The sequence below is a fragment of the Magallana gigas genome, chromosome 9 (genome assembly GCF_963853765.1).
Source record: "Magallana gigas chromosome 9, xbMagGiga1.1, whole genome shotgun sequence".
In the NCBI taxonomy this organism is placed as follows: domain Eukaryota; kingdom Metazoa; phylum Mollusca; class Bivalvia; order Ostreida; family Ostreidae; genus Magallana; species Magallana gigas.
The window spans coordinates 8569633-8585854 of record NC_088861.1 but is presented as its reverse complement, the minus strand read 5'-3'; positions in this window follow the sequence as shown (position 1 = coordinate 8585854).

The following is a 16222-nucleotide window of genomic DNA, read 5'->3' as shown; positions in this document are numbered from 1 at the left end:
TTAACACTCAAATATGGTAAGTAAATAGAAATTGTAAACAATTAAACACAAGAAACATGCACTATAAAACATAAAGAACACAATTTATTTTTCAAAATGAATCATATACATGTTTATACCTATATATTTCCGTCAGCAATATTCAACTCTATTTAAACTGAATAAACTCGAGAAAATACCGAGCATCTCAACAAAACATATTGCATTATTCTACCATTACGCAAAAGATGATACCGAATTACCGATAGCCTGAATGAATTGCATTTTAGTTCTTTCTTAATACATCAGATGTTGCTTAATTTGCGCAGGTAAACAGTAAACTGTTTGATTTACCAAAGTCTCTGTTTGATTTGATACGTAAAAATCAGGAAATACAAGCGACAATTCCCAGGTTAACGCAAAACATAAATGAAAACGAAACGAAAATCACAACAAGCTAATACCACCGTCATATGTGAAAACTGTCAACGCATTGAAATATTCAGCCTCAATTTACTTCACAAAATCGGCACCAATGTATTTTGCATGTTTCAAAGATTCCTTTCGTACACGAACTGTTGCACAACAAACAAATTCATCATTGTCAGATCGACCCGTTTATCATATAGTGGCATGGCTGCTCTAAACAAAGAGCCTCATTTTAGAATTATGGAATACGAGTCTTGGTAAAATGGGTAAGCAAACCCGGGCCGGGGCAAATTAAAAGCCGGGGCAGATCGGCAATCGTCAATTCCAATTACACATTATTTTGCAGCAATATTTACAGCGAATACAAATATACTGTTTAGTAAATATCTTGAAATTGTAATGAGCATTGACAGAATAATAACTGTCAATCTTTTGTTTTGCCCTGGCCCGGTCAAGCCTACCCATTTTACCAAGACTCATGGATGCTATAAATTGCTTGAATCACGCCTTTTCTTTTTTATTATTTTCGTAATAACTCAGATTTGAAACAGAATTAGCCCATAATTTTTGCAATTTATATGTTCCTTACCATAAGGATTATTCATGCTAAATTACGTTGAATTTGCCTCAGTAGTTCTTAAAAAGAAGATTTTTTAAAATGCACACCTTTTTTTTTTTTTTTTTTTTTTTTTAAAGTTTTGAGGTTTTCTCCGCTTTCAATGAAAATTTTTCTTTCATTTCTGCAATTTATATTCATATTTCCATAAGAATGCTTTGAGCCAAATTTGGTTGAATTTGGTTAAGTGGTTTTAGAGAAGAAGTTCAAAATGTGAAAAGTTTACAGACGGACGGACGGACGACGGACAAAATGTGATCAGAATAGATCACTTGAGCTTTCAGCTCAGGTGATCTAAAAATGCGACGTTAATCTTTTTTCCATGAAATATTTCGGATAAAGCAATGAAGAGTAGTATCTTGAAACTTCATACAAAATTTTATTAGACCTTTAAATTGTAAAATGCTAACATTGAAAATTGTGCCCGATTTCTTTCTTCTTTTTAAAGGTAAAACTTTATTGATTATAAAAAACTGTTTCTTTGAAAAAAAAATAAATCGACATAATCAATAAGAGTTTGACATTAGTTATCCCACACTGGAATGTAATGACATTTGTTTTTAAAATGCAGAGAGTAAGTAAGATTTCATATAACAGATCCAAGCAATCAAAACATCTTTCCAAGAGGCATTATTTTCTTTTAACAAACAATCTAACACAAGACTATCTCCAAAATCATACAATTTCTGTAAAATATCATCTCCATTGAGAGCATAGAAAATATCCATCCATGGTTTATGTGAACAAGTTAACCTTTTAATCCATGTACATTGTAGTGATGTAATAATACTTCTAACATCTACAATTTTCATACCACCTGACAAGTAGTCCTGTGTTATAAGAGACCTTTTAACTTTTGTAACAAAATGGCCCTTGTTACCTATTATTATATAATCGAACACTGGTGATTGGACTTTATATTTACCTATCATTATATAATCGAACACTGGTGATTGGACTTTATACTGATTGGACGTTACATATTATTCGTTGAACTATTGTAATTTGACTTATCATTTAATTTCAGAATCAGTATAGAATGCTTTCGTAAAGTAAATACCTTTATTTAATGTATATTCCATGTAAATCGAATCACGAATATTATGTGTCCATCAAAGACTTTATTGCTTTAAAGGAAGATCAGAGAGAGAGCCAATAGCTACCATGTTTACATATTTATGGGGTGTATTGTTTTGAGGTGATGATCCTTTAATGACCGTAATTAAATCCTTGCTGGTCAGTATGTCTCCAATTTGGACATTATGTTCCCGATTTGTACACAAATATCCTGAGGGGGGTAAAGTTTGATATAACCTAAATAATTACATACATCATTCGGCTAATCGAAGTCAATTAGCCCTTTGATCGGCTCAGGTAGATGACAGTAATTAGTCACGATACAGTGACCCTCCCACTAGTAAATCTCTGTCGCAACCTTGATTGACCCTAAGTACACTGAATAAGGGCGGGTTCTTGACTGACCAGCTTGACGCCATCTTGGAGCATCATAGTAACAAGGTGGTGGCGCCCTCTTAAGGGGCTTTTTAACACCCAATGAACACTTGTATTACTTTGATAGTCGTTTTCCCCAAATATTATAAAACTACCAACTTCTCGCAAGTTAGGTTAATTCCGACGCTCTTTCGAACTCTTAACATCTCTCTCTGACTTCCCCGAATTGGGACTGTGTATTTAGTTTGCTTTTTGCCGAATAAAACCACAATACGATCACTTAAGACTTTTACTTAACGTGTGCACTACTTAGGTAAGATACGCGTGGTAGTGTAATACGGGCAGATTGGTGCCGTGACCAGGATTCGTTCTGTAAAGCCTCCGGTTGGCGTGCTGCGTTTACCGATGTCATGTCGAGCTGTGCACGGTCAAATAACCTTATCCCCATATTTTCGCCGAGAAACGACTGTCAAATTCCCTGAAATACACCTTAATATTGCAATTGTACGCACCCGCAACACCAAAAATATTTGGGAAAAATTTCACCGAACCTTACCAAACTTTACCTATTCTACTTATCCTTTTAAATTAAACAAAATTAAACACATTGAAATGGATGATTTGCAAAATGAGCTAAAGTACATGTATTTTCCACCTGAATAAAAGTTTTACTTACCCCATTGGTCTTTTCCTTTCATAGGGATTTTGGGTATCTTACTCATTGTCGTATGTTTAATTGGTATTAAATGTCGTAAACGAATCAAGAGTAGAATAATTAAGCTCTGGAATGCAAAGGGGGATAGTGGGGAATATAAGATGTCTGTACTGCCGACGTATGCAGCGGTCAAGACCCAAGGTGGTGACATTCCTACAGTATCCACTGCACACCGCCTGCAGAGACTGAACCTACTGCGACCTTGCTACCTCAGCAATCTCCAGAGACGCTCAGGATGACTGCTGAACACGGGCCTATCTATCCAAACCTACCAAGATTTGAACTGATTACAAGCCGGTCCTCATCTTTAATTGGGTCAGCTCCGACATCTATTACTGAATAAGGCAAATTAGGACATCTCCGGTTTACCGGACATGGGATGTATTGGGCACGTCTCATGTAAATCAACGGCCTTATTTTTATTTGACCTGATCTGGACTTGTATCAACGACCTGGACTTTCCTAAAGAACTTTCCGTGGGTATGTGCTACCTTACCCATAGCCAATAATTTTTGAATACTTGTTACAGCAAACTACAATCATATATAGTGAAGCAGATGAGGGAAATGGAATATGTTAAACATTCCGATGATGCCGGAAGGAAAATACCTTCTACTTTTTGTGTATATTGTGTATAATCACAACCAGAGCCGAGGAAATACCGATGATACTAGAAGTAACTTTCTAGTATCACTTCGACGATGTTACCGATGACACCGACTACGACGAACCTACACCAGACCTGTGTTTCGTTTCCGATTATTCCGGAAGTGTCATACGCTCTTTGATGAATTCTCCGATAATACCGGACGCTGAACTCTATAGAGACTTTTCTGTGTAAAGAGACTGTTCTGTGTATAGAGACCTTTTTGTGTCAAGAGACTCTTTTGTGTATCGAGACTGTGCTTAAAAAGTTGCAGTGTATAGAGCAACTTTTTCCCGATGTGGTGGAGGTGTGTAACAAAATGGCCCTTGTTACCTATTATTATATAATCGAACACTGGTGATTGGACTTTATATTTACCTATCATTATATAATCGAACACTGGTGATTGGACTTTATATTTTACGTATCCTATAACTTTGACTATACTGATTGAACGTTACATATTATTCTTTGAACTATTGTGATTTGACTTATCATTTAATTTCAGAATCAGTATAGAATGCTTTCGTAAAGTAAATACCTTTATTTAATGTATATTCCATGTAAATCGAATCACGAATATTATGTGTCCATCAAAGACTTTATTGCTTTAAAGGAAGATCAGAGAGAGAGCCAATAGCTACCATGTTTACATATTTATGGGGTGTATTGTTTTGAGGTGATGATCCTTTAATGACCGTAATTAAATCCTTGCTGGTCAGTATGTCTCCAATTTGGACATTATGTTCCCGATTTGTACACAAATATCCTGAGGGGGGTAAAGTTTGATATAACCTAAATAATTACATACATCATTCGGCTAATCGAAGTCAATTAGCCCTTTGATCGGCTCAGGTAGATGACAGTAATTAGTCACGATACAGTGACCCTCCCACTAGTAAATCTCTGTCGCAACCTTGATTGACCCTAAGTACACTGAATAAGGGCGGGTTCTTGACTGACCAGCTTGACGCCATCTTGGAGCATCATAGTAACAAGGTGGTGGCGCCCTCTTAAGGGGCTTTTTAACACCCAATGAACACTTGTATTACTTTGATAGTCGTTTTCCCCAAATATTATAAAACTACCAACTTCTCGCCAGTTAGGTTAATTCCGACGCTCTTTCGAACTCTTAACATCTCTCTCTGACTTCCCCGAATTGGGACTGTGTATTTTGTTTGCTTTTTGCCGAATAAAACCACTATACGATCACTTAAGACTTTTACTTACCGTGTGCATTACTTACGTAAGATACGCGTGGTAGTGTTATACTTTGTCTGTTTTTGATTTCCATAGAAACTCAAAGATAGCTTTGCATATAAATGATACAATCTCTTTTTTGGGAGTAGGAAACGATATAAATAAATGATTTAATTTTGGAATAAAATTAAAAAATGGTTAAAACTACCTTAAATTACCGGCATCGGTCTACCCCATGCGCGGATCTAGACGGGAAGGGGGAGGGTTCAAGACCCCACCCTAACCCCACCCCCGCAAAATTTCTTTCAATTACATGTACATTATAAAATTACCAAAAATATGCCTCGGACATCCCCTGGCAAACTCAAATAACCGTTAAATCCGCAACCCCCACCCCGGAAAATTGTTCTGATCCGCGCATGCTCCCCCTCCTCGAAACACAATATTCTTCAAAACCCCCTGTAAAATTTCCAGGATCTCAGAATATTTAATAAAAGATTAATTGGGAAGAGCGCATGCGCAACATGTAAGACGCTAGTCTATTTCGACTGCAAAGTTTTGACCAAAAACTTGGAAATTAATATTTTCTGTGAACTGAAATATACTGGAAAGTGAATATAATGTGTTATAATTTGTGTTAGCGTTCAGAGAGTTTCATAAAAAGACTGGATAAACAAATAGAACAAGGTAAACAAAGTTTTTGTTTTCAAGGAGCGTGAGTTTCGGGTGAATAATAATAACACTAGAGTCTTGTATATTGTGTCTTTAACCGTGGTACCGTTAAGTACCGTTAAGAATGTCGAACCCGTCAAACCACTCAAAAAAGCGGGGCCTTGGAGAAATAGACCCTGTGGACAGGCAATCCAGCAATGAAGAAAAAATTAGTGAAAATAAAATGGAAAACTTCCAAATGAGAGATGTGATGCAGGGGATATCTAACATACAGAATACGCTGGCCAATCTATTATTGCGAATAGATGGACAGGGACGACAGCTTGACACAGTTACAAATGAGATAAGTGGAAAACATGGTATCGAAGAAAGGCTGGAAAATGTTCAACATCAAGCTAATGATACAATGTACATCATCAATGATCTGCAGGAAAAACAGAAAAATAAACGGAAAGAGAGCTTAGTAGAATGAAAGACTACGTTGTTCGACTAGAGTACTGGATTAAAACTCAAAATGACCAAATTACCGAACTTAAAGCCAGATCAATTGAAGACGATATTATAATAAGCGGAGTCGAGGAATCGAGAACAGAGATGGGCAAACCAGAAAATCTTGCCAAGATGATAAGTCGCGTGTTCAGCTCAGAGATGAATAAAGCTGCAGAAACAGTTGACAACATTCAGATCTATAAACTGTTCAGAATGGGGGAGTATGATTGACAAAGAAAATTCCCAAGACCCATCTGTGTTCAGTTTGCGAATAGAGCACATAAAGAAATCGTTATGAGACATATCAAAGTCCTCAATGACAAAAAATCCCCAATCAGAGTTTCTCAACAACAGCCCGGGGAACTTAGAGAAAGGAGAAAACATTTATATGAAGTCCAAAAACAATACGCTCAGCGTAATATTGAAACCACGCTAAAAGGTACCAAACTCATCTTTACTAAGAGTAAATCAGTATACATAGACAAAATTGGATCCCGTCCAACGGCTGAAGAGATCGATCATCAACGGAGAAGAGGTCAAGATCGCGATCACTGCGGGTAAGACAACCGAAGACAATGGGAACCGGTTTGCGGCCCACGCGGTACCAGTAGACTCCTATAAACAGGTGATACGGTCTCTTGTTGAAGTTATGCGTTCACACAGTATCGCCAGTGCTAGTCATAATATCTTTGCGTTCCAGTTCACGGGTAACGACGGAACAACGCACGATGGATCCGATGATGACGGCAACAAAATCGGACCTAGACGCTTCAAACATATTAATGAAGTCGGGTTAAGTGCCGCAAGAAACATGTCGGGTTCTACCTGAACCCCAGCCAATTGAGACGGACAACATAGTCAAAGTTTAAAACAAATATATGTGTTGTTCTTGTTATCCAAACTATCGGATCACTGTGTTTATTTAAAGTTTACATACATGTACAGGCCTTAGTCGCTGTAGCATCCAATTATAATATACTAATATTTTCACGATATGCGCGATTTCTGTTAATTAATATTTTTACTGAAAAGCTGTACTGTAAGATAGTATAGATAGTACATCTATATTTCACAAGCCTTAACTCACCGATTTCTTGTTATTGTAAATATTTTACACGTTTTTCATTTCATTTAGACTGTAAATATAGTTTGTTTAACTTTTGCTATATAACTTACCTAGGACGAGTTTTTCCGGATCGATCCTGACTGTTCATAATTATTTGGATTTTTGTTTATAGTTATCATATCCGGTTAGTTTTTTTTACTTTACAAACATCATTAACATGTGAACCAGTAAATGTAAGTGTTGTTTATTTTTTATTCTATACATAGGCGTCGGAACCGGGGGGGGGGGGGGGGGGGGGGGGGCTTAGCCCCCCCCCCCACTATTTTTGCAAATTTATACCTTACCATTAGAAACATAGCATAATAGAGGGTTCAGCCCCCTCACTTTTTCTCGCAGGAAAGATTATTGTTTCTAAATTTACCTTGAAGGATTGAAAAGTTGGATTCAGAAGCATACTACCCCCCCCCCCCCCCCACGGATTAGGAATTTCTTGATTTTGGAAAAAGAAATTGTTGGGTAAGTAATTTTTTTTTTTTTACGGGAAGTATAGGTATATCCCCCCCCCCCCCCCCCCCCCCCCCACGGATTAGGATTTCCATGATTTTTGGAATTACTTTTTTCTCAATATTTCAGAGGATGAGTCTAGCCCCCCCACTTTCAATTTGCTTCCGACGCCAGTGCTATAGTTAACGCAACGCAAGGGGGAGTGCATATGTATAATTGTATTTCATGAACATTAATATATCTCACATAAACTTGGTATGATTTTTATAATATGCTGTCATATTAACAAGCTCAAATCATCAGAAAATCAAGGTACCTTTTTTTTAAAAAAAAAAACACATACCGTATAGCCGTTTTTTTGGCGGGGATATAATTTTGGCCTATTTTGGCGATTTTTTAAAATTCACCAAAATTAAAATCGCTAAATTTGCGTGCTTAAACAAGATAGCTAACTCTAGATAAAATATAGACGGTCACTGCAAGAGTTATTCCGCTTTATGAACTTGTAGTACATTACGTGTATTTTACCCAATAAGCTCTGTGAGTAGATCTCATTGATGTTTTTTATACCTGGCTTGAGTTTTCTTAATTTCTTCAAACGAAAAGATATTCTGCCCAAACCAAATTCAGCGGTAGCGGATATTCTGGGTCCTGAATCGCTGTCTGAGGCAAATGAAAACTACGTAAAGTTATCGACACCCCTTATAAATCAGCGGAATCGCAAAAAACACCTGGATCAAAAAACATGAGAAATATGCTGTATATTCTCCTAGGGATCGGGCGGCAATTGGAAAGTTCTGTGCTGAAAATGGACCCGTCGTGGCCGTTCGAAAATTTAGCAAAGATGTTCCATCGTTATCGGAGAGTACAGTTCGTGGAATGAGAAAAAAGTATCAGGAATCCTTGGTGTCACGGAAACGAAAGCTTGATTTTGACGAAAATGATTCTGATGTAACAGAAATATTTCCTAAAAAACGTGGACGACCGTTCTTGGTTGGTAATGAACTGGATAGTAAATTACAGAAATACCTGTATGTTATTAGAGAAAATGGTACGGTTAATTGTTATTGCAGCGGAAAAGGGTATAATAACTGGAAAAGACAAAACTTTGCTTAACGCTAACGGAAAGGCTGTGGCACATTAAATCTAAACGCATTTATTTATGCAGTTAAATAAAAGTCGTAATTTTCACTTCAGGCAAATTTCTTCCTCCACAAGTAATCTATGCTGGAAAAACGGAGAAATGCCATCCATCCTACAAATTCCCCACTGACTGGCACATTACTCACTCCGAGAACCACTGGGCAAATGCTAATACTCAGATGGAATATATAAAAAAAATAATTCTGCCATACATATCACAAATTAAACACAAAGAAAATCTACCAAAAGGGCAAAAGGCCCTTTGTATTATCGATGTATTTAGAGCACAGATGGGGGAAGATTTTCTTGAGTTTTTGGCCGAAAACAATATTAAAGTTGTATTTGTTCCAGCTTGCTGTATGGACAGATTACAGCCACTAGATGTGAGTGTACAAAAAGCAGTCAAAAATCATCTGAGAAAATCTTTTGAGGATTGGTATTCCAATCAAAATGTCGCGCAACTTAAAGACGGCGAGGACTCTGATGTTTCTCCTGTGGACCTTACAATGAGTAAATTGAAGCTGTTGTCAGCTAAGTGGTTGGTGCAGATGTACCAACACATCAGTAATTCACCTGACATTATTCACAATGGATTTAAGGAGACCAGGATCGCTAACACCTTAAAGGCTCATCTTGAAGATGAAATCCCGTTGGCCAGAGCGTTTACTAAGTAACTCTGAGTACCCATGACACATTTGTAAATATTTGAATAAAGAATTGTTGCTTTGATTTCATTCTTGTGTATTTTCTAACAAAAAAATTTAAATGAATGATACCAGTAAAAAATATTAAATGTAAGAAAATTTGAGTCCACCAAAATTACATCCGCCAAAATTAGTGATATACCTTGCAGACCCAAATCCACCAAATTTTTGTCCGGCCAAAAAAACCGGCTATACGGTAGTATGTGCAGCATAGGGTTTAAGGTTTTTAAAAAAAAAAGACAGTAAGTTATACATATAAAACTCCTCACGACCGATTCTAATTATTTATACTATTGTACGATTTTTTGTTTAAGTTGACAAAAAAAGGTTGTTTTTGGTCAACTTCATGCAGTCAACTATTTTTTAGTGTTGGTAAAATTAGCAAGCGTGATGTGCTTTCGCAATTCCAAACTTTTGCCTTTTAACTGTTTTTTCTCCCTTTTATTTGCCCCCTTTCTATTCTTTTCGGGAACTGTAAACCTTATAAAGCATTTATATAGACATGGATGATAAAGTGCAGCAAAGCTATCTAAGCATATTGACATTAAATTGCCAAGGCCTCAGTGATATCAATAAAAGGAGGGACATTTTTAAAGTCTTAAAATCAAAAAATTATAATATATACTTTCTTCAAGACACTCACTTTGTTGAAAAGGAAGAAAGCTTGATAAAGGGACTATGGGGTTATAAGCCTACTTTAACTCATATAAATCAAATTCTAGAGGAGTAGCTATACTAATTAATAATAAATGTGATATAACAATACTCAATGAACATAAAGATAGTGATGGTAATTTTCTTTTATTAGATGTTACCATAGAAAGTCTTCCGTCTTTATTAATAAATATATATGGACCAAATTCGGACTCACCAGCCTTTTACATAAACGTCCTTAATAAGATTTAAGATATTTACTCTAACCAGCATATAGTTATTGGTGGTGATTTTAATTTAGTTTTTGATAAGGACTTAGACTCCATGAACTATAAGAACTTAAATAATCCCAAAGCAAGACTCGAAGTCTTCAAAATTATGGAAACACTTAGTCTGAAAGATGTATATCTTCATCTCATATAATAGCTTAATCCAACTCTAAATAAATTCACTTGGAGGAAAAAAAACCCAATTAAACAGGCTAGACTTGATTTCTTTTTTATATCAGAATCTTTACTTAACTTATCTCTCTATGTAAAATATGAAAACAGTTACCGCTCTGACCATTTCCCAGTTGTCTTGTATGTAAGAACAAATGAATTTCTTAAAGGAAAGGGTTTTTGGAAATTTAACAACTCTCTTCTTAAAGACAAAGAATATGTATGTCTAATCAAAGAAAAAATAAAAAATGTAAAACAGCAGTATGCCTGCCCAGTTTACAATTTAGAAAATATTGAAACAATAGATGATAATAATATACAATTTATTATAAGTGACCAATCATTCCTAGACACATTACTAATGGAAATTAGAGGAAAATCAATATCCTATTCAACTTATAAGAAAAAGAAAACAACAGAACGGGAAAAGCAATTAGAGCAAGAGATTTTACTTCTTGAACAGAATTTTACAGTAGAAACAAAAGATGAATTATCAAATAAACAAACAGAATTAGAACTTATTAGAAAAACAGATTGCAAGGTCAATGTATTAGATCAAAAGTAAAGTGGATAGAGGAAGGTGAAAAGCCATCAAAATATTTCATTAGCCTTGAATCGAGAAATTTTTCGAGCAAAATTATACCAAAAGTTGAAAAAGAAGATGGTCCACTGTTTTTAATCAATTTTAAATACTAAATGAATTAAGAATGTTCTACGATAACCTTTATCAGAAGAGGGAAACTATAGACTCTGAAAACATTTACGAAACATTAAAGTTGTATGACATTCCCAAATTAAATAAACAAGAATCTGATCTTCTTGAAGGCCCATTAAATAAATTGGAAGTCTATAACTTTTTGAAGAATATGATAAACGATAAAAGCCCAGGGCCTGATGGGTTTACTAGCGAATATTTAAATTCTTTTGGAACGACTTAGGCAGCCTTATAACAAGAGCCATAAACAATACTTACGAGTTAGGACACTTTACAGAATCAAATAAACTAGGTGTAATAACATGTTTACCAAAGGCAGGAAAACCAAAACAGTTCTTAAAAAACTGGAGCCCAATTAACATTCTTAATGTATTATATAAAATTGCTTCAGGTTGCATTGCTAATAGAATAAAAACTGTATTATATAAATTAATTAATGAAGACCAAAATGGGTTTTTAAAAGGTATATTTATTGGACAAAATGTTAGAATGATATATGATATAATGCAATATACTGAACAAAATCAGATCCCCGGCCTAATGTTAATCGATTTTGAAAAAACTTTTGATACTATCTCTTGGAAATTTATATACCAAACACTGGACTTCTTTAATTTTAGGATTTTAATCAAAAACTGGATCCAAACTTTTTATAGTGATATTAAATCTTGTGTTATACAAAATGGAATTGCCTCTGATTACTTTTTTCATCAAAGAGGATGTAGACAGGGTGACCCAATTTCCCCATATCTTTTTCTGTTATGTGCTGAGGTTCTAGAGGTTCTAGGGATTTTGATTCGAAATAATAAAGAAATTCGTGGAATTGAAATTGATGGTGTAGAATACAAACTTTCGCAATATGCTGACGACACTTCAATAATATTTGATGGATCACCTCAGTCCATGGATGGTATTTTTAGAGAACTTGGTTATTTTGCATGCATATCTGGTCTAAAAATTAATTTCTCCAAAACTAAAATGGTATGGATCGTGAGTAAAAAAAATTCAAAAGAAGTTTTTCACCACTCACTTTTGATCTACTGGGTGTTAAATTTTCTGTTAATTTGAATGAAATGGTAGAACTAAATTACCCATCAAAATTTTTGGAAGTAACCCGTTTGATAAAGCAATGGAAATTGAGAAATCTTACAACAGTTGGAAGATTGACTGTGATTAAAACTCTGATACATGTAATACCAAAACTTAACCACTTAATCCTAACTATACCAAAACCTAGTGTAGAATACCTTCAACAGTTTGAGAAAGAAATTTACATTTTTTTTATGGGGAGGCAAGGTCCATAAGGTAAAGAAAAACATTATAATTCAAGATTACAGATATGGGGGATTAAAAATGATAGACTATATGGGATTTGTTTGTGCATTGAAATCTACATGGATAAGAAGACTTATCCACTCTAATACAAAGTGGGTAAAACTTTTTGAATCAGAATTATGATTAAAAATAGAAACCCTATGGGAAAAAGGTTCAGACTTTATTACCAATATTAGCAATAAGATAAGTAACAAGTTTTGGAAAGGAGTTTTATTAGATTGGGTTAAAATTGTTATGTCCTATAGCCAAAATGACATAAAAGTACTTAATGAACATATATGGTTTAATCCTAATATTAAAATTAATAACTCATCAATTTTTATTAAGAATTATTTCAACTGTGGTTATAAATTTTTGAAAGATTTGATGACAGAAGAAGGCAATTTTGTAAGCCTTGAAACTCTTGAAAACTCAAATGTTAAGACCAATTTTCTAGAATATAGGAGTTTGAAAGGAGCAGTTTTTGAAAGATTAAAGCCTTAAATAATAATAAGGTAGAATATGGACCATTTATTCCAAATTCTTTCAGTATTTTTTACAAACAAAGCAAAGGATGTAAGATTATGTATTATGTACTCATCGATAACAAAAAAGAATCCATTCGTTCAGTAAAGAAGTGGACAGAAAGTGGATTTGCTTATACAGAAATAGAATGAAATAATATTTTTGAACTCCCATTTAAAACCTCGAAAGAATCCAAATTTCAATGGTTGCAATTCCAGATTTTACATAGAATTTTGTCAACAATTAAATGAGTACCTTTTCAAACTCAATATATGATTCGCCAGCCTGCTCTTTCTGTAAGCAAGATATAGAAACTTTAGAACATTTATTTGTGGACTGTTTTCATGTCAAAGAAATATGGCTCTACTTTGAAGAATGGTTAAGAAGCAAGTTTATTTTTTTAATGACATTTGATAAAAAAAACTATACTTTTTGGTAAATTCAAAAACAGAAATATGACTTCAAAACATATTGAAAACATATTGATTCTTACAGTAAAACAATTTATTTTTGCCAGTAAGTATAAGAATGTCCCAAACCTCTCGATGCTCATGCTAAAACAAACAGTCACTGATCGAATACATATTGAGAAACTACTGTTGTTGAAGAATTGTAAATTTGCTGAGTATGAAAAGTATTGGCAAACTATTTGCGATTTGTTATAAAATGTGTTTATAATAGCTGCAAGGAAATTGTAAGCAAATAATGACAAAAAAATATGTCTACTTTTATGAATCATCTTGCATATGTATTTTTTGATAGATAGTGTTCCCCTCTCTTTCTCCACCCTCTTTCACCCCCCCCCCCACCTCATAACTAAAAATACTCCAACTTTCATGGGTGATAAAAGCAAGTTTTCAAGATTGTTTGTGCATATATATGTTTATCTGTCGGTGTATACACCTGTCTGTACATGTGCTTTTTTATGTGACTGTGTTTATATTATACTTATAATATTCTAAATCTCAAATGAAGTGAATAATATGTGATGTGTATGCACTGTAAACTAAATATATAAGAAGATGTAAATAACTTGTACATGAAAGTTAAAAAAAAAAAAAAAAAGAAAGATTAATTGGCACTTGTGTTTAATAAAATGAGTGTAAATTATTTAGTCTTTTTACCTTCATACCGGGCATACCCAGTGTGTGAATATATTCGTCGTCCATATTAAGTTAATTATGATGATTAAAGAAGTTTCTCAAAATGAAATGTACATGCGAAAACATGCGGCGAATCAAACTGTAGAAAACTTTTAAAGATCAGTATTTGCTTTTGTTATACTTTCATGTTAAATACTGAAATCTGATTGGTTAAGACGCAGTTAATAATATTTTCTATTACCCTCAGCGTTAGCAACGCACTTAGCAACGGGTAACATTAAAAAATGTTACATGCGCGAAAATTATGCGCGTACGGTTCGCTGTAGAATTCACGTTATTCCTATATAAAAGTAGCAACATCTTCTTAAAAATTAAGACATTCAGTATAACAAAATAAATAGTGCCTGTTTGGGAGGATAACAGTTGAAATTGACACCCCTCGAAAACCATTGTCAACCTCCGCTTCGCGTCGGTTGACAATGGTTTTCTCGGGGTGTCAATTTCAACTGTTACCCTCCCAAACAGGCACTATTTATATAATATACACCTAGTATATTAATTGGTTTCTTTTACTCAGTGTGTATACCTCTAAAATTGTCCCATGGTCAGGTATCAATTTTTTGCATAACGTCACGAGTATGACGCAGCTACGACGGAAGACCTAATCGTTGCTTGCAACGAGCTCGTCTCTCGTTGTATATTTATAATTCATTGACATCAGACGTGCATTGTCATTAGAATTGCCAATCAACGGATTAGACTTATTCATATGATCACTTATTTTCCATTTGAAAGAGAACAGGTTCTATTGTAGGTACAAACTGCATCGTATTGAATGAGTTGTCTTTCGCTATATAAATAACAAGTATTCCTTTTAAAGGAATGATCGGCAATAATGATATATAGATAGCTAGAAGCAATCAACATGATCAGTTTGATGTAAAATAATTTAAATAGTACTGTATTTTTACAAAATATAGAATATTTTGAATCTGTACACCATAATATCATCATCATAAACCGTCAACAAATTTAATTTTGAAATAAATTTAGGGATAGCTGTTCGTAAACTCCTTGTCTAGTTTTATATTTTTAACGTAATTATTAAAAGTTAACGTATGTTCTTCTTCTTCTTCTTCTTCTTCTTCTTCTTCTTCTAGCTACTATGCAACATCAATAGATCGAGATCTGTTCATGGAGCATCTGAAACGGGCAGCTTCTTAATGTATTTTTTTAGCAAGAGTTATTCCCCTTTGATTTATTGATTCTTGATGATTTAATTAATGTTACCAATAATTACCAATTAGTGTGATGATTATTTGTTATACAATAATAAATATTCTATGTAAATAAGTTATTATGTATAAGTATTTTTTAGGTTAGGTCTAGTTAGTTTGTTTATATTTGATTTCTAATTTTTAGATACCACAAATTATTTTAGGCCGGCTCATATATAGGGACAGTGTCTAATGCGCTTAGAAGAACGACTGTTTGGGGTTACACTTGAACAGATACGGCTAGATTGAGTGTGTGGACTTCCCTGCTCTATTTGATCTTCGTGTGTTCTAACCTACGATACAGAGTGTGCGGTCATCCCTGCTTTGTATCGCATAAATACAAGTGTGCGGTCATCCCTGCTTGTATTGGTGGTGGTTGCGGCGGAGCACTAGTGTGTGGTCATCCCTGCTGGTGTCCTGGCCTTTCTAGCGCAAGTGTGCGGCACTCCCTGCTTGCGTTAGGTTGTGTTGTTGGCGCAAGTGTACGGTCATCCCTGCTTGCGTTAACGTTGGTACCTGTTCAGTTGCGTAGGTGTGCGGTCATCCCTGCCTGCGTAACGTAGAGTCCCTATATATGTG